Genomic DNA, 25,068 nt, shown 5'->3' with positions numbered 1-25,068 from the left:
AAAGTTTTTCCTATTTGCTCAATTGGTTATTACTAATACATATGTTTTGTTACCACAGTAACAAAATAATATAAAGATAATAAAATGAGAAAAAGTTGTGAGTAAAACAATCTTAGAAATGGAAGCAGAAAATTTACAAAAAAGAAATAAAATATATAAAGAGTGTAGTTAAATTTAATTTTTTATATTATGCTTTCCCTTGACAATTTTGTGTTACAAAATTTGCTATTAATCTTAGATATAGAGCAAATTTTTATAAATTACAAAAAAATTTTACCACTGATGGAGAGCCAAATCTAATCTTTGAAAGTGCAAATGATTGTTGCAAGCAATTTCTTATAAATTTATTCTATTTCTGGGTAGTATCTGAGATAAAACGAGGCAAGTTTAATAATTAGTGTTAGTATCACATAATATATTCTAAGAGATTTAAATCCATCTAGTGATAAAAAATGTGTATTACTAATCTTATGAAGAAAATTATTATTTGTATGAAACTAGGAATAATTATATGATTCAGGTATTTAAGAAAAATAAAAAGCATTCTTTTGCAATGTAAATAGACAAAAACTGAGCTGAAGTCTCACATCAATTTTATTAAATAGCTTTGAGTAGTAAATGTTTATTTTGTTCAGTTTTTATTTTTATTAGTACATGATGATTATACCTTGTGTCATGTCTCGATGTTTTTTCATTCACTTCCCCTCCCTTCCTTCCCTCTACTCCCTTCCCATTTGGAAAAGATCTATCTCCACATTTCCTATTGTTTATCTTTTATTTTTCTCTTTATTCATATTTTGGATTTTTCATATAAAGTAAAACTTTTAAATGATTATTTAGCTCTATAATATTAAAGTAGGAAAGAATCTTCTTAAAAAATGTTCATGAAAATTGTTTTATTTTATCTTTTACTGTGACAAACTTTTATAGAATATTGTCTTAGACTTTTATAGGTTATTGTAATTCAATAACATGATGACTAATTCAAGTGTAGTTTGTGAGACCACAGGTAATAAATACCTTGTGACATAATGAATAGGTAAGTGCAATACATGATACAAAAAGGTAAATCATTTTTTATAAGCAAACAATACAAAATACTACTTTAAAATAATGAATGTCCATATATAGGAGATTATGCTTTCAAAATGTTTCAGCAGTCATTTCAAAAATGTACATTGTTATCTTGGGGTATAAAAGTGGAATTAAAAGAGACACCTGAAATACCACAGTTCAATTTATGATAACTTAAGAAATTATTCTATATGAAATGCCAAAGAATTATTTGTAGACAATCTCAAAATGAACATTTGGGTTTCCTGACATCTTTATCAAAACCCATCAAACTCATTTAAACTGTGTATGTCAAAGTAGTGAAAGTTTTGTACATGGTGTATGCAAGTACTCATTTATAATTTAGCAGATACAGTTATTTGTAACTACAGGTTTACATACTTCGTGTTCCCTATGTTGATGCCTAGCTGCTTTGAAATGATACATAAGTGTCCTTCACTAGGCAATGCCTCAGCATAGGTAAGATCAGCTTTGTAATCAAAAGTAATATTTCCTAACTACCTATTTCAATTATGAAAATGAGAAACTAAAAGAAATACCAATGGAGGAAAACAATTCACACAATGAAACTCAAGAAGAAGAAAGCACTCCTGCTTGCCTTGTTTTTCCTTGGCCCTGCAGTGCCAATTCTAAAGTTTACTATCACTTTTGTGATTTTTTTAAAAAATATGATGAATATTTAAATTTAAGCAAGGATTATTACAGTAAAAGACACATTGGCATTAATCCCACTCAAAATTCTCCCCCTCACCTTGGGCACATTTGTCCCATTCTTGTTCCATTCCAAAGCAGGTCTGGAATTCCCTTTGTCAAGTGTTTTTAGTTGCACAGTTACGGATGCCATAATTTCCTGAATCGATTCAAAATGTTTACTTTCTGTGGCCCTTTTGACTTTGGGAAAGAGTCAGAGGTCACACAATGTCAGATCCAACGAATAAGATGAATGAGGGCACACCATGTTTTTAGAAGACTGAATTTTATTGGATGGCACTGAGCAGTAACATTCGTCATATTTTTTAGCACAGTTTGTAAAGATAGTCGTGAAAGTGGATTTCCAGAACTGCATCAGAAATTAATGCAATCACTTCTCAGCCTTTTGGCTAAGATCAAATGCAGAAATTAGTACAAATGATGGGATAAGTGTATTTGGAGTGAGTGTGTGGGGGAGGGTGTATTTTGAGTGGTATTAATGGCAATATGTCTTTTATACTGTAATCATTTTTTGTTTAAATTTAAATATTCAGGGAATATTTTGAGCCCTCTTGTATTTTACCTATGCCATACAGTCCCTAGGAGGGAGATACCTCTATTTAACAGATAAAGATGATATTCACAGGGATGAGGAGTATATAAAAAATTACATTTTGTAGCCTGGAAATGGAATGCACATGTTGAGTTTCTATCTATGTTTCCTCTCTGAGTGATCAAATCCAATCTCATAGCCATCCTATGCCAACAACTCCCAAATATATGTTAAGCCTTAACTTCTCTCTGGACTCTAGATTGATTTGAGGAACTACTTACTAGACAGACATTTCTATTTGGATTCCTAAAAGACCCACTCAAATCTAGCATGTCCAACACTGACCCTGTGATTGTCACCTCTTAAAAATCTGCCCTATCTTTAGCCTTCTCCATCACAATAAATAACTTCTTCCTTTCCTTTTCTCAGCCATGAGAAAAGTGAAGTTATCCTGACTCAAACATTTGCCCAAAATTTCCTTGCATCAGCAAATGGTGTAGGCTCCATTCTCAAAATATTTTCAGAATCCAGCCACTTTTTACAGTTTCTGCATCACCAATTCAATAAAAGATGTTTATCATCGCTCACCCAGATTATTTCCGTGGCATCTTATTGGTCACACCATTTTAAAACTTGCTTTTTCTACTCTATTATCAATACAACAGCCAAAAATTTTTTTATGTAATGGTCAGATTATATTTTTTCTTTTGGTTAGAAGCTTCCAATGATTCATTTAAATAAACATATTAGCAAAACGTCTTAAAAGGTCCTGCAAGGCCCTTCGCAGTCTGCACCACCCTCCTCATGCGCCCTTCATGCCTCTTTGACATTCCTAGAACACAAACATGTCCTCACTGTAGGAATTTTGCACTGCTCCTTCCACCTTAAGAGTTCTTCCCTGGATACTACACAACTTGCTACCTTACCTCCTATGAGACTCTTCTAGCTCTCACACCTTTAAGAAAGCTAACTCGGACCATTTTACTTTGAACTGAAATGATACTTCTCTCCCCGGTATTACCTGCATCCTGTCCCAGCTCTACTGTTTTAACAATTATGTTCCTCATAAAACTTATGCAATTCATTTATTAATTTTGTTTATAGTCTTATCTTCCCCACGGCTGATATCTATCAGTGCTGGGATTTTTTTCTATGTAGTTTACTGCTATGTTTCAAGAATCAAAAACTCAGTGTACCATCATAGATATTCTTGATGAAATCAATAAATTAATTTCCTTTAAACTATAGTCGATTTATACTATTAATCTTATTTTCCTATACTTCTCTTTCTCTTTACTTTCCCTATGGAAAACTTTATTTTTCATTTAATGTCTCTGATTACCACAATTCTGTAAATGCCTTTAATATTTAGTTGAGTATATTCTTCATAAAAAGATGTCCATGACTTAAGCAATCTGAATCATGACATGAAAATGACTTCACTGTTTACTAAAAACTTATAATCCATTTTGCAGAGATTCTGGTCTTGGTGTCCAAATTCTTTATCTTAAGACACTAAGAATATATGACTAAAGAAAGAAAGTCAGTAAGAATATTAATTTTAGGGTGTAAGACTACATATCTATAGGAACAAAATCAGCAAAAAAGGAAAATGGTAAAATATGAAAGAATTTGGTGAAACTATAATAGGAAAACACACAAACACACAAATGAACCAGAAAATCAACTCACAAAGGCATATTTTAAAAGATGTATGCTTGTGGCATGAAAATTAGTGTTTCAAAATCTAGATCATGACAAATACCTCTATGAAAGAGGATAATATGACAACAAAACACAAAACATAGGTATTACCTGGAATAGTTAGCATATCAAGCTGCCAGTGAAAGGCATCCAAGCTTCTTAGGCACTCAGCTCAGTAACTGTCCAGGAAAAGTTAAGAATTCAAGGTAATAAGACTTCATTGAGCTTAACCTGCATGAATGAATGGGCATCTATTAATGTAAGTGGTAGAGTAAGGAACTGATGATGAAAGAGGTTGGTTAATTTATCTGAGATCATGATATGTCCTGAAACAAGATGGGATTGCAGTCTATTTCTACCTGATTCCACAGTCCATTTACACAATTCAGAAAGCAATACTTTCTATCTGTTGTGGTTTAAAGCAACTATTTTTAGATCCAGATAACAAAGAAAGCTGGTAGAAAAAATAGGTCTGTCATACCATATTACATACAGGTCTAGCAAAAGCCATTGCTTTGTCTCCATATCTCACCCAAGAAACAAAATAAATGGTAAATTCCTACTCTTCTGCAGTTACTCAGTTCAGATGTTACCCTCCATTACAACATTGCTGGTCATTACCGGGTAGCATTTACATCCGGTCTATGCAAACCCAAATCAGAGATTGAGAGAAAGTCTATTCCATTAGCAAGACTATAAACTACTGAAAAAGGCACCAGAGTGGTTCATTTGCCTCCCAAACATGTCCTGAGAGGCCAGTATGGCCATGCACTTAGTCAGTATGTTACTGAATTCATGAATTTTGGAGTTAGGGACACAAAAAATAATGGACTGTAATAGCACAGAGTGATATTGCAGAATGTCGCACTGGGCATGAGTCGAGGCAGAAAGGGAATCAGAGGTAATTAAAACACTGCTCTATGGCACACAGAAAGATGGGGAAGTTAGAAGGAGGTAGCATTACACAGATTAAGAGTTAGCTTGAAGAACTGCAGAGGAGCAAGAAGTAGGACTTCAGTATCTCAGATAAGGCTCACGGGTCCATTCCATGTCAAACCCAACAGATCTACTCACTAACTGAAGGGCAAAAATATTAGAAGCTTAGGAGGAAAGCAGAAGTCACATTACACACACACGCACATGCACATGCACATGCACACACACACAAAACCACCGTGACAACCCAAGATCAGAATCTCTTTTAGTGCCTACTCTATGTCATTCTGTGCTGAGAAAGTAAAGCAAAATCCAGGGAACAGCTGTTGGCCCACACATGTCTACTCAGGTAAAGAATGAGACAGGGTATGTGGGAATTAGAAGTGACCAAGAAAGAGAAGGTAAAAAAAAATTAAACTTTTATATTTATTATGCTTATAAATACTTATCTGCAAATTTGCCAAGTTAGAAAAAACTGTAAGAAAAAGCAAACAATTGGCAAAAATGTATTTGAAATGTGTAAATAATACGTTAATGGCTACACAAATAGTATCTGTGTTAAGGACAAAGAAACAAGATGAAAAAGTACAGGGTAGAAAAGAGAAAAAAATTAAGAAGGGACAAGAGGAGAAAGAGAGACAAAAAGAGAAAAGAAACGTTTACATGCTCTTCTTTCTTATAAAAATCTGCCTTGAGTTAAGTTAAGCAAACTTGGGTGGGACTATAGAACAGGAATAAGTACTGTCAAGACTCCTTCCTTGTGGTCAGTAAGACCTGTGTAGGCAGTGTGATAGCCATACAGCCTCCTGGCAATCACGTGACATAGAGCCAAAGACAGCGGAGGGTGCAAAAACCCACAAAACTAAACAGACAATAGGCAGATGATAGATGGATAGACAGATGCATCACGATTACACCATACTAAATTCTAAGTCACCAATCTCCCCCCAAAATGAAAGCATTTCCTATAATTTAGTGATAAAATATACGCTTTGGTATTTCAAATTACAAACTTAGATAAACTGGTGTGTTACAAAGAAACAGAGGGCTTGGGCTTTGAGATTTCTTTCTGTGAAGTTCATGCTTTTATTATTTCTGAAATAAATAAACTCCATGGTGCCCACCACAGTAATACACCTGCTGATAGCTAATATTTATTTTATTTATGCACTCTTACTGTGTATTAGACTCTGCACCAAGCAGTTTGTATATGCACTTACTCTGCAATGTTACAAAGGTATAGCTGTCATCTCTACATATAAATGAAGAAATTGAGACATGAAGAGACAAAATGACCATGGTAGAGCTAGAGTTCACATATAGCTCCTTTGACCAGATGGTCTATGTAAAATGTATATTCTGACTTTGATTCACTTGATTCTTACGTGATCCTTATGTGATAGCAAGAATATGTTGTCTTTCCCATCTCGTATGTAAAAACATTGAAACGCAGTTGATTTAGGAGGGCTCCCTCAACTGTTAACACATGGAAAAGCTGCAGTTCATCTGCAGCAAATATAGTAGTATCCTCCAACTTCAAGTCCAATGCCCAAACCATGACATCACGTTTTTTTTTCCTGTCCTAATATTTCTGAAAACTAATAATATTTGTCTTCATTAAACCATTTATCAAAAATGTAAAAAGACCAGAGGAAAAAATATAATGCCTGTCCATTCCCTTAAATTATCACCCTTTCCTACCCCTGCCATATCATTAGATCTAAATAGCAATCTGTATATAACAGAAAGCTGTAAATTTGCCTGTTTGCACTTGCCAGAGGAGGTTTTTGCTGAAATCATTGCTTGAAGGTCCAGAATTACACCATATACCATTGAGTTACTATAGTTATTCGGAGGTATGGTAAATCTAGATATTTAAAATCACCTCTTGATCACAATTAGTGTGGACAACAAATGTGCTTTTTTAAGATAATCCGAATGTTCTGATTTTGACTGGTACACATGGAACCAAACCACAAAGAGTTTTGCTCATTTTGCAGTTTTTTCCCTTCATTAGCCACTTACCTATTTTTATCCATATAGTAGTTAAGTTGAAAGAAGCATGAGCTCTTCTTTCTACTTATTAATATATGGGTTTCAGGGGACTTCCCTGGTAGGACTGTTCAAATGTAGTTGTCTCAGGACCTCCCACTACCTTGTTGCAAGATCTTACTCTAAATCACACTTTCTTATCTGCTTCCTATCATTTGTCTGTCAAGCTCTAAATCCTACTCCGCCTTCTCAACCTCACCCTCTGTGATGCTAATGCTCCTGGAAATATGATTTCAAATTGAAATATTGCTTCCCAACTCTCCAAAAGACATCAGTGCACAGATCGTTTTATTTTCAAGGATTTTGTTGCTAAACACAAAAGAGAGACAAAGAGAAGGCAAAACTATCATCAAGTGGTTCATCATACAATGGAGTGCTAGCGTCTTATTTAAAGATCTGAGGTAGCAGTATAAAGCATCTATGTACCTTCTGCCAAATAAATCAGAGTAGTAATTCAGGGAACTTTGTAAAGGAACACTGATCCCTTCAGTTCATCATTAACCCAACTCTATGGAGATTATTCCTTTGCCATTCTAATACAAACGTAGCTCTTTAATCATTTTGAAGCAAGATGTTGGACACTCTTACAGCCCTTCCCTGGCTTTTTGCACGCAACAAATGAGATAAGTAGGGGCCTGGAATATAGCTCAGTGGCACAGTGCCTGTCTAAAAGTGTGAGGTTATGAGTTCAATTCCTAATGCCCCTTCCCCAAAAAGTGAGAGAAATATATAAGAAATATGTCCTCCTTGACAACTCAATTGTCAAGCTTTTCCTCTCTTTTCTGTAAGTCAGAGATACAGCTATAAGGTGGCTGCCAGACACAGCTCAAGAGCAAATTATGAGGTTGATAATTTCAGGTCTATTTTTAACTTTCTCCTCTCCGTTACATCACACATAACAATATAACTATGGAAATGGCACTGAGCTACTTTGGCAACATCTTCTTTGTCCAAACCTCACACCAACTTCTCCACCTTGCTGACCCACTGCCACCCCCCCACCCCACCACCACCACCACTGCTGCTTCCTGTTTCATTCTCTCCCAGGAACTTTCTGTTCATGGAGTCAGAAGACTACTAGAAATCTTCTGGTCCAGGACTCTCCATTCAACCCATTGTCACTACCTAGAATTTTCTTGAATTTCCTCCTAATGCTTCTGGAGGAAGTGCTAATCAATGCCTACCAGATTATTAACAGCTGACAAAAAGTTCTACGGATTATTTCTTCAGTGATGGTATGTTTGTCTAGACTGGGAAGTATTATATGAATTCTTTAAACAAAATCAACAAAGGGATTAAAAAATACAATATGTACTTCCTTCCCTCACTGGCACATTTGTAATCTTAAAGTCACACAGAGAGGACACATGATTAGAATCATTTTGCAACCGCAGTGTCCCAAAATATCCTCCTCAACTTCTTCTCTCATGGATAGAACAGATATGGGCAGTTAGTGGCAGAGTGGTTTGACCAGGACAGTGATACAGATGAGAAGGAAAGACTCATATTAAGAAAGAAGGATAAATGCTATCAGAAAGTCAAGGGCAACTAACCTTTACTCTCATTTTCTCTGCTGTATCTGAAACACAAACCACAAATAATCAAATACTTTCTTGAAGATAATGACTATTATTTGGAAAAGTATCTAAGAAAGCGTTTCTTGTCTAGCCTGTACACTGATGACCCTATTGGGACAGCAAAGTACCATTACATGAGCCAACAGAGATTATTTTATTTTCTAGAATTCTTTCTTGTGATTGTGTGTTATGGAACTCACTTGATGCTGTCAAAGCTGGGGCGCTGAGAAGTATTACAAATAAAGCCCTTTTGCTCAAAGAACTATAGCAATTCTGCTATTCTGATGCTTTTATGATATGGATTAGATTTGGCCAAATAAGAGTTTTTCACTCTTGGATGTTTCATCTGAGTAATTATTTAGGATTCGATGTTTGTGATTATTTTCAATGAAAATGTTCAGTGTTAATAATCATGCATGGCTTCTATTTTTCTTTTGATGTACTGATTTTTCCCTTCCTCTTCAAGAAACTCAAAAGCAAATTACCTGTTGCCTTTTAATAACTCTTGTTCTAATGGTTAGAACTCCATCTAATGTTTTACATTAGAACATCTGTAGAAACGTGTGAAATGTATGTGTGTGTAAAAAAGGCAGGAATGTAACTCTGTGTGTGTAAGAGAGAAAGAAAAGAGAGGGAAAGACAAGCAGGGAGGGGTGTGAGAGGACGTATTTGAGCACATTAATGTAGTATCTAAAGAGTTTTCTTCTTTACTTTGGTTCCATCATTACATTACAAAAACAGCAAACTGCACAGGTTTCAAACATACAAACGTGGTAATAGTATTTATGAGAATACTTCTTGTTCCAAACACAATTTTACATTTTGAAATATGATTTACTTTCTGAATTTTAGCCAAACAATTACAACAATATTCACAAATATTTCAAAAGGGAGAAGTGAACTGGTTGTTACTAATCACATAATTTGGAATTGATGCTAACAGATTTTACATATCTGCTACTTTTCTGCCTTTCTTTTTTAGACTTGATAATAAAATCTCATTTCAAGCCTTATTGTTAGCTTTGCAATACTTGAGACAAAACTGTGTACGTGGCTCCCCCTGGTGCTGCTACTGTTATTAGTGTTTTTGTTCACAAACAGTTGTAAACTAGATTAGTAAGGAAAGGAGTGTAGAAGCTCTCAAGCCCTGTATTATTTGACGTGTCTCCAGGGATAGAATTTCACAAGGAATAAGATCAGATGAGTGGTGAAATTTTTATTTTATCATTATGTAGGGGTACAGGTGCACAATTTCATAAACACCATAGTAAACTGCAAATGATTAAAAATAAAAATTGTGCAACTCTGGTCAAAATTCTTCACTTTTTATTGTTACAAATACTAAAGACATAAGAAATTAGTTAATGACTTCTAATGGACCTCGACAATCATCAGTCTCAAGCCCAGCATCCCACTTTGACCCATAGTTTACATAGCAATGATTAGAGCAAAGCAGGGTCAGAAAAGGTCTGTTCCAAGTGACAACTGGAGGCTCCAGAATGGCCTCTCTGAATGGCAGTGGCAAAAGATGCTGGCAAAATCTCCTCCCCAGGCTGTGATACATAGTTATCTCAAATGATCACCCTTTTGATAGGATTCCTAGCACAAACAGCCCATGTTTGCAACTGAGGCTCCCTCAGAGAATTATATGGCTGCTAGGTCAGTCATTCCCCTGTGTCAAACCATAATGATTAGTCTAAGGCCAACTGTGGACTCTTCCATGTTAATCCTGTCCTCCTTTCTGACCCAGAAGCAGCACATCTTCCTTTCTGTATTTCTCTAAAGTACAGCACAGCTTCCATCACCAGCCAGAATGTTAATGCATTATCACCCCATACACTGAGAAAACAAGTGACCATATGTAGCCTATGCCAGCAGAGCTGTAACTGTGAAGAACAATGACTCTGCGTTAACAACAGAATTAAACTACTCCCTCTTGTGAAGCTCTTCTGAATATTTTAAGTGTTGCCTTGAAAGTGTGGGATTATGTGCAAGCATAAACATTAGCTTAAAGCAATTTTTTGGTACAGAATATGCCAGAATTTAAAAATCAGAACTGAAATGCAGAAAATAACATTGGGATAAATTTAAATTTTTTCATGTGTGATTAAAACATGACTGAAGAGGCATACTTTACGTGCAATTAAATTTGCTTTGTAATTAAGAGATTTAAGCATGTATAGAAATGATGCAGCTTAGTTTGGAGATTTTACAAAGGCGCCTATTAAACACTGACTCCCCAGCAAGCCTGTGACTCAAATGTTTTCACATTCTGCCAATTTCACCATTTCTGAATGCTTTATCTTTCATTCCATGTATAAGTGAAATAAAACAGACTTATCATTCTTGCATTAGCCAAAACAAGATAGCACACATTATATTTTGAGAGGCTCCAGGCAAAAAAAAAAAAAAAAAAAAAAAGCAAAATTATCACAATTTTAGACAATGCTTAACTTTCCTTTGTCATTTCCACAGTGCCCAGGATCACATCTAACTTAGCACTCATTGTCTCAGTCAGGAGGATTTTTTGAACCCAGAATTTAGAGACCAGCTTGGGCAACATAACAAGGCTGTATCTCAAATAGATGTTTGATAGATAGATAGATAGATAGATAGATAGATAGATAGATAGATAATAAGATAATAGATATTTATAATGACTGTTAGTAAGGCAGAATGTGTCTGTATATTTTTGTGGTGTTATCATGGTAATGTGAACACTTCTGAATAGCTTTTTTGTGCCAAACAAAAGTATTACATTATTTCTTTAATCCTGTGACAGTCATATGATGATACTATCAACTTTTTTAACCTACAGAAAGACTAAGTAAAAGAAAGGGAAAGATTCCATAGAATCATGCATTTTATTACTAACCTAACAAGAGCATCACCTATGAAGCTAAACAATATAACAACACAAGTTTGCTTTCTTGTAGTCGTGTTCATTTTTTTTTTCTAGGCTCTTCCTCTGCCCTAATTACTCAGTCTCCAATATTCTCCAGGGATTCCCTCCTGGCCTCCCACTAGGTCCCTAAAGCATTCTTCTAGTAAGCATCTGGCACAAATCCAGCCGTACTCTCACTGGAATACTCTTGGTTTAAATGGATCTTCTCTACTTTTTCTATTTATTCCCATCAATTTTATGTTCTATTTTTTTTAGTAGAATATCACCTGAGAAATAAATATTAAGACCACCTTTTCATATGACAGTTTTGGTTACTGACATTTGTAGCTAGAAGGCTTTTGCAACCGTACAAAAGTGCAATAGAAATCTCTGGATTTGTGTTCTGGTTTTAGATACAGAAAGAATGCCGTGTAGAAGAGAATGTATGGGGATTAGGAAACGTGTAAAGGAGGACAAATAGATAATATTCATGAGGATAAGCAAAAAACTATGCAGACTGATAAACAGATGCGGGATTTATTTTCCTTATAGCCAGTAACAAATCTCTGAGCATCTCTTTTGTTTCTCATTATTATAAATAGAATATGAGACATTCACCTATAGCTTTCAATTAAATCAAATAAAAGCCAGATAGACATTTATAAACATATGTAGGTGAGTGGTTAGCAAGCTTACATGCAGAAACTGAAATAGGTGATATTGAATTTTAAAGACGTTTTATATGCTCAACATATCCTCAGCCAACAACATCATTTCCAGTAATTGCAAGTTATTTCTGACTTGTCACAGCACTTTCCTTCTTTCTTATTCGTCACCCGCTTGTATGGTAGGCAGAGTGCCTAAGAGAAGACTCATATCACTTTGGGGTTTAAGAGAAGACTAGAAACGAAATGACATTCAAAATTTCATCCATAGACTGTTTCCAATGTATTTCTGACTGGCAGGGTCACAACAAACCTGTTGATGAGAAATTACGTTTATGAGACTCTAGACAAAATATACGTATGCTCTTACAACTGATCTCCTTGATGTTCTCCAAGCACTATTTTAGCCACTGACTCCTAGAATGAGCTGATGTTTTTATGGAGAGAGACTTCAAGGACAATCAGAAAGGATATGCTGCTTGCATGTGCGATTTAGTAGAAACAGAATTTAGTTCATGTAACCTTGCACCTCTTAGACCTTAACAATACTACAACTTTTTAAGTGATAGTGAATTGTGAACACTAGTTATTAAAAGACAACTAGCACCAACTTAAATTTCTCTTACTTAAGCAAATAGAACTTTTTTATTATAACTGCTTTATAATCAGAAGATACGAAAGGATTTACTGGAAAACTATGCTGAAATGGGCATGGGAGAGAACACATTTTTTAAATACAGTGTTTCTCATATTTGCTAAGGAATGAGTATTCCCTGGGTATTGGAAAATCATACCTAGAATGATTTATGGTAAGAATTCCCTTGTTTGATGACCACAATCAAATGATCTTGATTTTTTTATCAACTAGTTGTACAATAGACACGAAGTCCAAGTTTTATTTTCCATTTTAACTAATTTTGTTTGTTTTCTAATACAATTGAACTTCTGACAATATGAACCAATTTTCCTGAGGACAGTTAATCAGAATAAGCCTCTATTTTGTACACCTAATCTACAAAATCCTAAAGTCAAAATAATGAACATAGAAGGAAATGTGGTCTTTTTTAGTAAGGATCTTTCTTTTCTTTTTGTGGTATTTCTCAGTGGGTGTATGGCACACACACTAGGTCTTACAAAAACCAGAATGACCAATTATCTCCCCTACATGTCTTAGTTTTGCTCCTTTTTTCCTGTTTTGAGCAATGCTTTGCTCCTTCTCCATTTATTCATATCCCAGTCACCTACAACTAACACTTTCATCATAAAACCTTCCCAAAAGTCTTATTCCCTTCTTTACCAGTTCTGACAACTATCACCTACAAGTCTAAACCACTAATTATATAATCGTGGTAATTTATAAATAAAATGCATGGTACTGATATGAGTTTTCTTATGCCCTATATAAAATTAATTCTTGAAATCATTTCATAAAGATATTATGCTTCACAGTCACATAACCCAAGCTACTCAGTATTGCAGGGGTCTCAGTTTTGTCATACACAAATTAAGGAGGTTAGCCTATAAACTATTGGAAACTTATTGAAGTTTTTAAAACTAGTTTTCCCTTTGTAGATTATCTTTCACAGACCACAATTAAAAAATTGTGATTATCCCCATTGGTCATAAAAAGTGATAACATGAATAAAATCTTTCAACTCTGCTTAATGGCTTAAGATTATGTCATCAAGTAATATTCTCCATCTTAAAACCTAGTGTCTTCAGGGCTGAGGATATAGCTCAGTGGCATAGCACCTGCCTGGCAAACATGAAGTCCTGAGTTCAATTCCCAGCACACACACACACACACACACACACACACACACACACACACAAAGAATTAATATCTTCAATATCTTTCTTACACACAAAATGACCCACATAGAAGATTAAAATAACTTATTTACTAATTCAACAAAAATTTGAAGCAACAGTTTATCTATTCCTTATACTTTCTAATACTGTACTGTGATCATATGATAAGGGTACTTTTAAAGTTACCTAATCCAAATAAAAAATAAAGAAGGATTTTCTACCTATCCTATGAAGAAACCCACTTTTGTAGAAATGGAGGGACACAATGAGTTCTTCATGGCAAATGTTGCTCCAGGGAGAGAAATAAGAGCAACATACACATCTGGAGATCCAGTTATTCATCAGAAAGTAAATGCCCAACTTCCTGACCACTTAAGACCAATGGCTATTTTCAAATACAATGTAAGGAAGAAACAATGCTGTTGTGGAATTGCAAATTAAGAACTGTCAAGATACATCCACAAATAGTAGCATCTGACTGATCCAACCAGAGACTCCTCTTCTTTTTATTCACATTTAAATCAGTGTTATGTGGCTGAGTAATGATAAAATTTTTGTAAAAAAGGAAACTTCATTTTTACCTGCCAATTTTCTCTAGCTTTTTACTGATGACTCTCTTTTAAGCAGAACATTTATATATAGTAATATTTAATTTCTTAAGTTTTCTTTGTTCTTGATGGAAAATGCATTTTTCTTCTTGCTTCTTCCCACTTTCACATCCTTTATTTGGCTTTGATTTATTCAGAAATCTTTCTAACCCAGTATGTTTAAGCAGAAGAATTCTTAAATCTTAACTTTGTTCCATTGACTCTGCATGGCTTAAAGTTGTTTTCAAGAACAAGTAAGATACATATGGGTAAGGTTCTGAAAATCTATAAAAGTGTAAAGCTACACCATACAAAATGAAGTTGAAGTTATGTTTTATATATATATAATCAGTTTAAAGTACCATCTCTCATTATTAAATATTTATATAGTACCCACTTAAAATAGGTAATATATTATTATCATGATCATTCTTTATTACTATTTATGTTTACCTCGATGGATTTTTGAGCTACAAAGCATATTTGATCTTAACAGGTTCAAGTATCCATTTTAAATCCTGAAACCAACATGCAGTCAGATATGTGAAGGAAAACTAGAGAATATGACACCAATATTTATTAGAAGAATCTGCTTTAAAAACATAGGTCTCACGGTTCCGAGTCTAAGTTCTATTCTTTCTTTTGTTTTTAATCACCATACAATTAGTTCCTTTTGGAAAATTAGCTTCATTTTATATACCACAAAATAGGATAGTTTGTAAAGAGTAAAAAAAAAAAAAAAAAAGAATTAGATTCTATTAGATTCTAATCATATTCATTAGTAATTAGGTATTAATCTCTCTTAACCAAATGTTTGAGGATTAATTAGTTGTTAATTAGATACAGTGGTTGCATTAGCACATTTTAAAAATTATACTATGTACATCAGTAAAACTGAGATATTTCATTGACTCTGACATACTATTTTAAAAAAAAATGAGCATATCAGAAGTCAAGAACTATTTCATGATTCGGTAGAACCATACAGTAGGAGAAATATAGTTATCAGAGACTATGTATGTGAAATTAATTGTATTTCTCTTGTGCAAATCAGACAGCTGCCACTCCTGACATACTCCCCACATTCAAGGAAGTCCTGAATGTTGTCTGAAAATCTTCCATTGTCATGAATCAACAAAATCTCAACATCAAGTCTTTCAGAGTTCAGTTAATATCAGGTTTTTCGGATACTTGGAACAATCATGGAGTCCATTCTAAAGTAGTTTGCTGCCAACATATATAGACCATAATTTGGAGAAATTTGCATTTGGATGAATCTGAATTAAAAATGATTCAGATAGTGAGATTCTAAATAGGATGGAGGTTTTTGAATTCTTCAACCAATGTATAATATGCTGGTTTACTGTGTTTGTACAAAATTGACATATTGCTTTTCATAGAAGAATAAAATAAAAATTCTAAGTGTCAGGAAAAGAGCATAGAATTGCCTAATGAAGGAGTTTCTTTTTTCTATAGTACATGGGAAATAATGAATCTAATAACTATTCCTTAGTTTGGAAGAAGTTTGATATATTAAATATAAGTAAACATTTTATTCCCTTGGAGAGATTTCAACAATCTGCAGTACCTTAGATTAAATGCCACTCACCATAATAATTTTAAATAGATTTGTTGTAGAAGGCGGCATCCGGGTCTAGTTGAAAGCCCAGGAGGATACTTAGAAAATATACTCCTCTGATAATCATCCTTTAGTACAGCAGTGCCCAATAACCTATGTCTGTTTAAACCTTAATTTCAGTACTTTTCCATTTTAAAATACATATTCTGTAAAAGCAAAAAGGAAAGGCATCTGTTTCTGACCCTCAACCCAGATACAGTATCTCTATCACCTTAAATTTAATTCAAAAATCAGTTTCCTTGGAGGCAGGGAGCCAAATTCAACAGCGGTTGCTTGCAGTGTATACAGCTTCAGACATGGAGCCTGAAAATAGAAAATTTGCAGTGGAAGGTGATATATGCTGGAAGATTATCCTAACATTTCGGGCAGAAAGTCACTGTCCTCACAAAATTTTCTCTGGAGTAGAGATTCCAAGTCTAGTCTTTCCCTGACTGAGGGATATTTTACATTGTAGCCTTAGCATTAATGTTTATTTGGTCCTTCCCGCTGGAAAGAGAGTTATTGGGAAAGAAGCATGTTATTGAAATTTTTAGTCTAGAGGGAAAAAATTGAAAAACAATTGCCACGTGATCATAAAGGAAAACAGCTAGGAGTTCGGGTTATCCATACCTTCTTTCACCTGCGCTGCCTAAATTTCCTGTCTACAAACTGTAGCACGGTATCTTCAGTCAGAGGACTCAAGCTCTATTGGTACCTCCTTTTCTTGAAATTCTATTGCCCATATCATGCCTAATGCTTCACTTATTCCATAAATTCAGCAGTTGATTTCATGTACCATCATACAATTTCTAAACCTATTCATTCAACAAAGACATTTATTGAGTGATATGTGATAACATCATTTGTTTATACCTGCATTGATCATAGTCTTCTTCCTTCCAAATACAATTTGAAGCAACCTATGATAAGAGCTCTTAAAAAAATCAAATCCTCAAACAAAGCTACAGTTTAAAAATATAACTTTGCATAATAAAGCAGGGTTAAAGGAGATAATTAACGAAAAATGTAACTTTGAATAATAAAACAGGGTTAAAGGAGATAGCTAAGAACATTTCTTTTAATTAAGCACAGAACTGGCTCTGAGCTTCTGTGAAATCAGGCTAAAGAATGAAAATAAAGGTTTCCTTGTTCAAAAAATAAAGGCTTACAATGTTCAATGAGAGACATGCTTAGTGGTATGTGAGCTAAAAATTGAACTATTCCCTAGACCCTCCAAGTAAACAAGACAAAGAAGTAATTTTTATTTTGAGTATAGCTGATGTCACTTCTCTTTTACTGAGATTAACTGATAAAAAGGATTTCATTATTTCAGAATCTTCCTAAATTATGATGATAAGGACACATGTTCTTTTTGATAAGAAGGACATGGGATATGCTTTGTACTACAGATATAGGTAGAAGTGGAAAAGGTAGGGGTTTTTATTTATGCGTGCAGTATAGTATAATCAGTGTTTGCAATTATCCTTTTCTGGATACATTTACATATTTTCCAATTTTTCCAGACGATATTTAAAAACAAAGAGACAAAAGCTCTACAGTCTCACAAAAAATGCATTCTACAGCAGAAGTATGTGTCCATGGATTGAAAGGTCATGTAATTTTTGTGTATTTTATTTTAATACAAGTATTCTATAAGAGATTTGAGAATGACAGGCATAATGTTTGTGGAATACCTTGTCAGTTGCCTGAAGTTACAGTGATTGTTTCCTCCCTCCCAGTTAAGAGAACTTTGATTTTGTGTAAGTGTGACACCATCACACTGACAGGGAAAACAGACTTTTCCTCCAGCCTCCAAGGAATGGGCCAGCACTGGTCCCAAGGAGGACAACGCAATGTGTTACTTCCTTGTCAACCATTAATTAGAAATGGATGTGACACTTTATGTCCTTCAGACATAAAGGAAAGTCTGCTGATAATTTCTGGGAAAGGTTTCCTTCTGGATAAAAAGAACAGTGAGAAAACTGCTTTCATCTTTTGCTTTGCACAGGGCTGTGCTAAGAGGAGATGTTTGGCCTACTGACAGCCATATCATCAGGTTCCACAATGGCAAAGCAGAAGAGTTACGATGAAGTGGACATCCTTGAATTGCTGATTTAGTTAGACCTGGATCAACACAACTCCATTCTCCTTCGCTGAGGTCTTCAATTGGGTCCTGCAGTGCTTACTAGCAAAGCTTCCTAATAGACACCACACTTTATACTTACTTGTTCTACATTATCTGAGAAAATATTGGCATCCAACAAAATCATAGTGAACACAAACCAAAGAGAAAGTAGAAAAAACATTCTTCAAGAATGTTTTTTGTCTAATAAGACAATATGACTGGCCATCCATAGCAACATTGATACATCTTTTTGTAAGGCAGAATTCTTCTCTATAAAGGTAACTGGTACTTTTTCTACACTGAGATAAATAACTGAGCAACCCAAACTAGAGTCCGTACTAACACATCTGTACATGAAACTAATATTTTACCTAATGTTGTTGCTAACATGTAATAACTTTCTAAATATAAGCGTTAGAAAGTATTAAAACAAGTTGTGTTTTATCTCCTTTGAGATTTTTTCACATGGTTTATCACTAATTGGTAATTATGAACAGAAAGTTTTATTGCTTTATTCAATAGACTGAAGAAGATGGGGCAAGATCTAAAAGAAAATTATTAGGAAAAAGCTGCCTTCACTCTTTTCATAGTTTTCTAAGTAAAATATCATTCAAAGTAAAAAGTTACCACAGTATTGCAGTTATTTCACCAATATGTACCATATTTAAAAATTATGTTTTCCTTCTTTTATGACTGCTTACCTTTTCTTTACTTTTCCTCATTTCTGAGTGTGTAGATAGTTTTACATATTAATATATTATAATATATTATATATTAGTGAAAACACCTACTAGTTTTCAACCTCAAATCCATTTCCAATTTTCATTTCACAAATCCCAGTTTTGTTCAGGGGAGATACTAAAACACATATCTCCCTTCCTCTCGGGTACCTAAGGAAGGCCGGCCACCTGACCGAGTTCTGGAGGCGACTGGAGACTAGAGGTCCACTGGGAGAACGTCTATATGGGAAAGCAAGTCACAATTCTCAAAGAGTAGACTTGTTTGGTTGCTTAATCCCTCTTCCTTTTTAAAAATCTCAGAAAGAGTGCTTTACTCTTTAGTAAGTAAAAACCAAATAGATCTTCACTACTTCTGCCATACAAAGAAAAAGAAGGAGTAGAAACCAGGAAAATTCTCATCCTGGGGTGATTTTACCTCTCAGGGATATTTGGCAGTGCCTGCATATACTTTTGCTTGTCTGGATGAGGTGAGTGATGGGATGTTTTGCTGGAATGTAGTAGGTACAGGTCAGGATTACTTACTGCTAAACATGGTACAAAGTACAGGAACCTCCCCACATGCACACACGAAGACATATCCCACCCAAAATAACAACAGTGTCAAAGCTGAGAAATACTGAGCTAGAGGGCTCTTTGTTATCTTTGTATCCACCCTTTTCTTTAGAATTCAAAGGCACACATGAATTTGGAGGTGTGGCAATGATCTTGAGACCATATGAACCAAGTACCAAGATGATAGAGGAAATCTGATTCCCTAATTAAATGCTTAAATATTTGTCTTCTCTGGATCACTTATATTAAACTAGGTAAACTTTCACTTGCTTAATTCACTGATAGCCTATCCATTACTCAGTAGGCAAAATATTTGTAAATAATACATATATTATTGATTTACAGTCTACTTTATATTCATAAGTGGGGACAACTGTGCTGAATAAAATAATAAGTCGGGTATGGTTTCTGATCTCTGGCAATTCACTATCCATTAGGGAAGACAACCAGTGAGACTATAATAGGTGAGTTACTTTTGGTATGAGTTAATGTGGTGAGAACTCAGAGTAAGGATAAAGGAAAAATGCTTTGCTGTCCTGTAGCTGGAGGACCTGCTAATGCTAGATGCAAGATGAAAAGTGATATAAGCAAAACACAGAACCCTGAAACAATAGGTACTGTTTGGGTAGACAGTAAGAGTTTTGTGTATCAATTAACAAGTAAATTGAGGAAGCATGTCAGAGTCTTTTCATCTAAATATTGTGACACCAGTTAAATGTCATAAGGACCAGATGTTGGCAGGTAACCTATAAAGAACTATTGACCATTATTAAACAGATTCACAAAATGATTCATATTTCAGAAAAATAAGTGCAGTGTGTTGGACTTGAGTGGTCACATTAATAAATGATTACAATAAAATGGAGGAATGACATATACTAACTTGTCATTTAATCAGATGGAAACAAGCTTCAAGCTTCACTTGAAAACTTCTTAAAACATGGAAAAGTATATTGCCAAACTGTTGAAGTTTCTAAATTTTAACTTTATGTTTTGTTCATAAATCTACAAGTTAACATTTTCTGGGTAATTTTGGAACTATCAATGTAAATTTTTTAAAAACTTCTAGAGACAGACCACTGCAATGATTTATTAAAAACTTTAAAAAATTATTTTTCAATACAGGAAAATCCACAGAATTGTATGTTTCAATCATATCTTCCTCTATATGGCTATTTTCCCATAAAAAGTTGTCAATAATATTAACATTTATGTTTAAACTTTAAAAAAAAATAAAGACCTTAGGTTTGTGTTTATATGCGCTAGATTAGGCTACTTAATTATCTTATTTTTTAAAATGGTCTAAACAGCTAATTTAAGGAAAGTTGATGGAAAGGTGCAAAAGTTGCCAATGGATAACCATGTGCAAGTTGTAAAAGTGGAATAAATAAGCAACATTAAGAGTTAAAAGAGACTTTAGAGAGTGATGCTGGGGAGTCACCCAGCCAAGAGGAGACAACTGGGCCTCCAGCAACTTACAAATGGGGCACAGCATGAAATTTTCTCACAGCCACCCCTCTGTGAGAGTCCATCTCAGCTTCAAAACAATTCTTCACACATATCTATTTGATATGCTAACTAGGTATAACCGGAAAACTTTGCAAAATAAATCTCCACAGAGGAAATAAAGATTGACAGAATGGACTGAGGTGAGTGGGGAGGACACATGGAGAAGGAGCGCTCAGTAAGCTTTTCTTATCCAGGCTCCTGCATCTCCGTACAGTCTGCTGAGAGACTGACTCCCTGGCTTTCTGCTTCTGCTAAGAGGATTGGAAAGACTAACCACAGAATAGCAGGCTTACAGAAAACAGTTACTTCTTTTAATCAAACCATGTAATCAGAAGGGCTGAGTAATGATTAACTTCCACTCTCACGGTGAATCATTCAATCACCAGCAATTCCGGGTAGACTTAGATTCATTCTCTGCCAAGGGCACAATAAACTTAAAGCTTTGTACTTTTACATTTAACATTTTAAACACATACTTAGCCCTTGCTTCTGAACTCATTTTCAAAAAGCCGGTGTTCTGCTGGGTTACAATGGCTGATGATAATGCTGAGACATTTTACAGGTTTTATATTCAGAGGTAGCTGCATTACCTTTTCTTAGTGGCATTTATATCTATGCAATTAATAATGTAGCACAGTTAATTGTTGAGAAATGTATGAAGATGATAACTACATATACAGGATTAGAACTCGAAGCAATTATAGCCAACAGTAGTTTTAGTATGAAGAAAGGGCAATGACTATATTAATTATCTATAAAAATGCAGAGTGATGGATACAGGGTTAGGTATCTAAATTCACATTTGTCCGGTTCTACATGTATTCCTATGGCCTTGCACACAGAAAAAGAAATAATACCTTTGTAGAGGCCAGCGGTTCATTACAATAACCACTAGCGAATCGAACGTTGGACACATAATTTCTACCCTATTAACAACCTCCTCTGGAATAAATTATTCCCAACTCAAAAAAAATCTCAGCCTCAACAATTTTAAATTCATGGCAGGTGGTTTTCCATTCGTACTCACAAGGCATTGTGCTGAGCAGGAAGGAGCCAGTGGAGAGCGGTGTAAGTGTTTGACTACCTTGTCTTCCCGGGAGAGTTTATTGCTCAATGCTGCATAATGTATTAGTTGCTCATCGCGGGGGATCTAAAAAGTGACATCTTGACTGGAACCACTCGAGTCTGAAAACCTCCTCACAGAAAACGTGGTGGGGAAGACGAACAACTTTCTTATATCTGTCCAACTACGAGGCGGAACCCACCGGAGCCGGAGCCGGAGCCGGAGCCAGAGGGCCCGGGGAGCGAGCAGGAGGCCGGCCGCCGCTCCGCGCTCCGCCGCGGGCTCAGGCGAGGGTCTGCTTCCGGAGGCGGCATTGTTCCTCCATCGGCTCGGCCTCGGCGCTGGCCCGGGAAGCCCTCCCCGCCCGCCCTACTCGGCTCTTCCGCCTTGGCAGCTCTCGAAGGACCTCCCGGCTGCCGGCGCCTGGTCCCCAGCACCGCTCCGGGGCGAGCAGCTGCGGAGACAGGGCGCCGCGCTGAGGCTCTGGAGACCACTGCACCCTCCGCCGGCGGGGGCGGCCCGCGCTGCGCACGCCTCGCCTCACCGCGGTCTCCGGCTCTCCCGGCTCCGACGGGCTCCGGCCTCGGGCTCCCCGCTCCCGCTTGCCTTTCCAGCCGGGTCTCCTGGCACCGGCTCGGCTCCTGCGGCGGCGGCCGCGCGCGCCCTCCGCTCCGCGCCGGGGTCCTGGGCACGCGGACTCGGCGCCCCCCGCCGGCTCTCGGCTGGGACGAGGAACTGAGTGTGGGCAGCAGCCGGGGAAGCGGGGCAGGTGGGGAGCCGCGGGGCGCGCGGGGAGGGGAGGGGGCGAGAGAGGGAGTCCAGGGAAAAAAGATGCATCTGCTCCGCGAGCGCCAATGAAGGAAGGACGGAGGGGGCAGGAGCGGAGAGCCTGAGAACGCCTACCAGGAGGGGCGGCAAGACGGGCAGTTTACAAACTGCCAGGCTGGAGCAGGCCAGCGGGAAGGGCAGGAGCTTGGGTGGAGGGAGGAACCCGAGAGGAAAAGCCCACCTCTCCCTGAAGACATCAGGTCAGAAACTGTGCCCGCGGACGCGGAGTTACGCGAGGGCCGGTCGTGATGTGAAGGGATGGATTTCAGCAAGAATTAAGCGCTGTAGGTTCTGCTACGCTAGACTTACTTAGCTTCATCGCTCTCAACTCTAGCGAATGACCCTCCAAGCCAAATAAACTGCTTTATACCGAAATGGAAGCTAAATTCCCTTCCCTATGGTCTCTTCCCGTGGCATTGGTTTTTTTTCCAGTTTTATTTTTATTATTTTTATAATGGAAAGAACCGTTTGGAGGTTCCATGAACCTCCGTACTGAAAAAAACCACCCAGCTCATTAAAGTTCATTTTTTAAAATTGCTTTTATTGTTTGTTTTCAGCGGGTACCACTGAGGAGCTGGCACTAGTAGATGGGTAAAGCAGTTATTTATGCGGCGGTTCATTTACTTATTTTTGACAAAATGTTTCTTAAAACTGTTATGAAAAGGGGGGGGTTGGGATTGAAAAACGGAAGACTCAGTTGCTCATCTGGGGAAAACTGAGACGACGCATTTAAATTCTCACAGAATATTTCACCTCTGCGTGTTGTCACCGCCACCACCACCCTTGGCCCAGAGGCACTGGACAAAGGTTAAGCGGACGGCGGCGGAAGGCGGTGGGCCGAGGGTGCTGGAAGGTGGGGAAGGCGAGGTGGGGCGGGAGTGGGAGGGAAGCTCTCGGTATCCCTGGGACGAAGGTAAGCGTCGGGACGGGGTGCGCAGCAGCTCCCTTACCTTTCTCTCTAAGCCCCGCGTGCACCCGATCTGCAACCATAAATACTTCGTGGTGCTTAGAGTGCAGCCAGACGGCGGCCGAATGTTAAACAATCCTTCTCGCTCCCCTCCCTTTTTCGCAAACAGCCTCAAAAGAACGTTAATACTGGGCTGGTTATCCATGGGCTCCAAACATTTCTCTCGTCGAGAAGGAGACGAAACCCAGGCGCTGGGGTACGCGTATATATTTACGTATTTATGTATTATCCGGTCGGTATATAAACACACATACGTTTTCTGCATGTAAATCCAAAAGAAAAGCACCACAGATGCTTCTGAAATTGGGAGGGGACAGGGAAGAGCAAAACTTGGCAGATAGAATGTATCCGAATATTTCGTACCAAGAGCCACCTGCTTCCATATGCAGTATTCCCAAGAAGATTTAGTGGGAGAAGACAAAAAAATTAGAAAGAAAAAAAAATACCCCAAACACACACTTGAAATTGGAAGACGCCTAAAACAGCGTGGAAATGGAGAGGGTGAGACGATCTCCCGGAGCTACAGATCCGTTGGCTAAGTGAGCAATCGCCACCGAAAATCACAGGCGGGGACGAGGCGCAAAGCATCCCCACTCGGTCCCCGCGCAGCTGCTACCTGTAGACGCGCGCACCCCGCGTACACACGCGCGCACCCTCGGCACCCTCCGGGCCCCTCTCCCTCCTCCGGCCGCTGCGCGGTCGGGAGCCCGAGTCCGGACCAAGCTAGACCCATCCTCCAGCCCCGTCCGGCCCGAGCACGCCAACCCCTGCCCTGGCCTGCCCCTCCCAGGTCGGCGACGGCACTGCACCCCCTCCGCGGTCGGGGGGCCGCGCGCGGGCGGCGGGTGGAATCCGGCCGGGGTCGGAGGTGGCGGCGCCGCACCGGGCCCGCCCTCCCCGCTCCCGGCCTCCCCGCACCCGGCCTCCCCGCCTCCCGGCCTCCCCGCCTCCCGGCCTCCCCTCCCTCCGGGCCTCCCCGCCTCTCGCTCCCTCCCCTCCCGGCGCTGCTCCTCCTCTGTCCGCAGTGGCTGCGCCTCTGGAGGGCGAAGGGCCGCGGGCGTCACGCGTGACGTTCTCCAGCGCTCGAGGAGCTGGTGGCCGCTGAGTGGCACCTCGGTCTCGGCGTCTCTGG

The 25,068-nt window shown here is 37.7% G+C and overlaps 1 protein-coding gene across 10 annotated transcripts in view; it reads right to left on the bottom strand.

Annotated features, from left to right (window-relative positions):
- Window positions 1–24,558, bottom strand: part of Nlgn1 (neuroligin 1) — an 816,885-nt gene extending 792,327 nt beyond the window's left edge. For 5 of the 10 annotated variants that reach the window (XM_063229020.1, XM_063229016.1, XM_063229025.1 and 2 more), the window contains exon 1: window positions 22,106–22,299. The gene's annotated coding sequence lies outside the window, so the exon portion shown is untranslated. The other 5 variants (XM_063229026.1, XM_063229027.1, XM_063229021.1 and 2 more) reach the window with 4 other exon arrangements.
- Window positions 24,559–25,068: the final 510 nt, after the last annotated feature.

The sequence above is a fragment of the Cavia porcellus genome, unplaced genomic scaffold, assembly GCF_034190915.1.
Source record: "Cavia porcellus strain 051 isolate PalLab524CR breed Dunkin Hartley unplaced genomic scaffold, mCavPor4.1 scaffold_17, whole genome shotgun sequence".
Taxonomy (NCBI): domain Eukaryota; kingdom Metazoa; phylum Chordata; class Mammalia; order Rodentia; family Caviidae; genus Cavia; species Cavia porcellus.
Note: the sequence above shows the minus strand (reverse complement) of the source record. Positions and strands in the feature narration are given on the sequence as shown.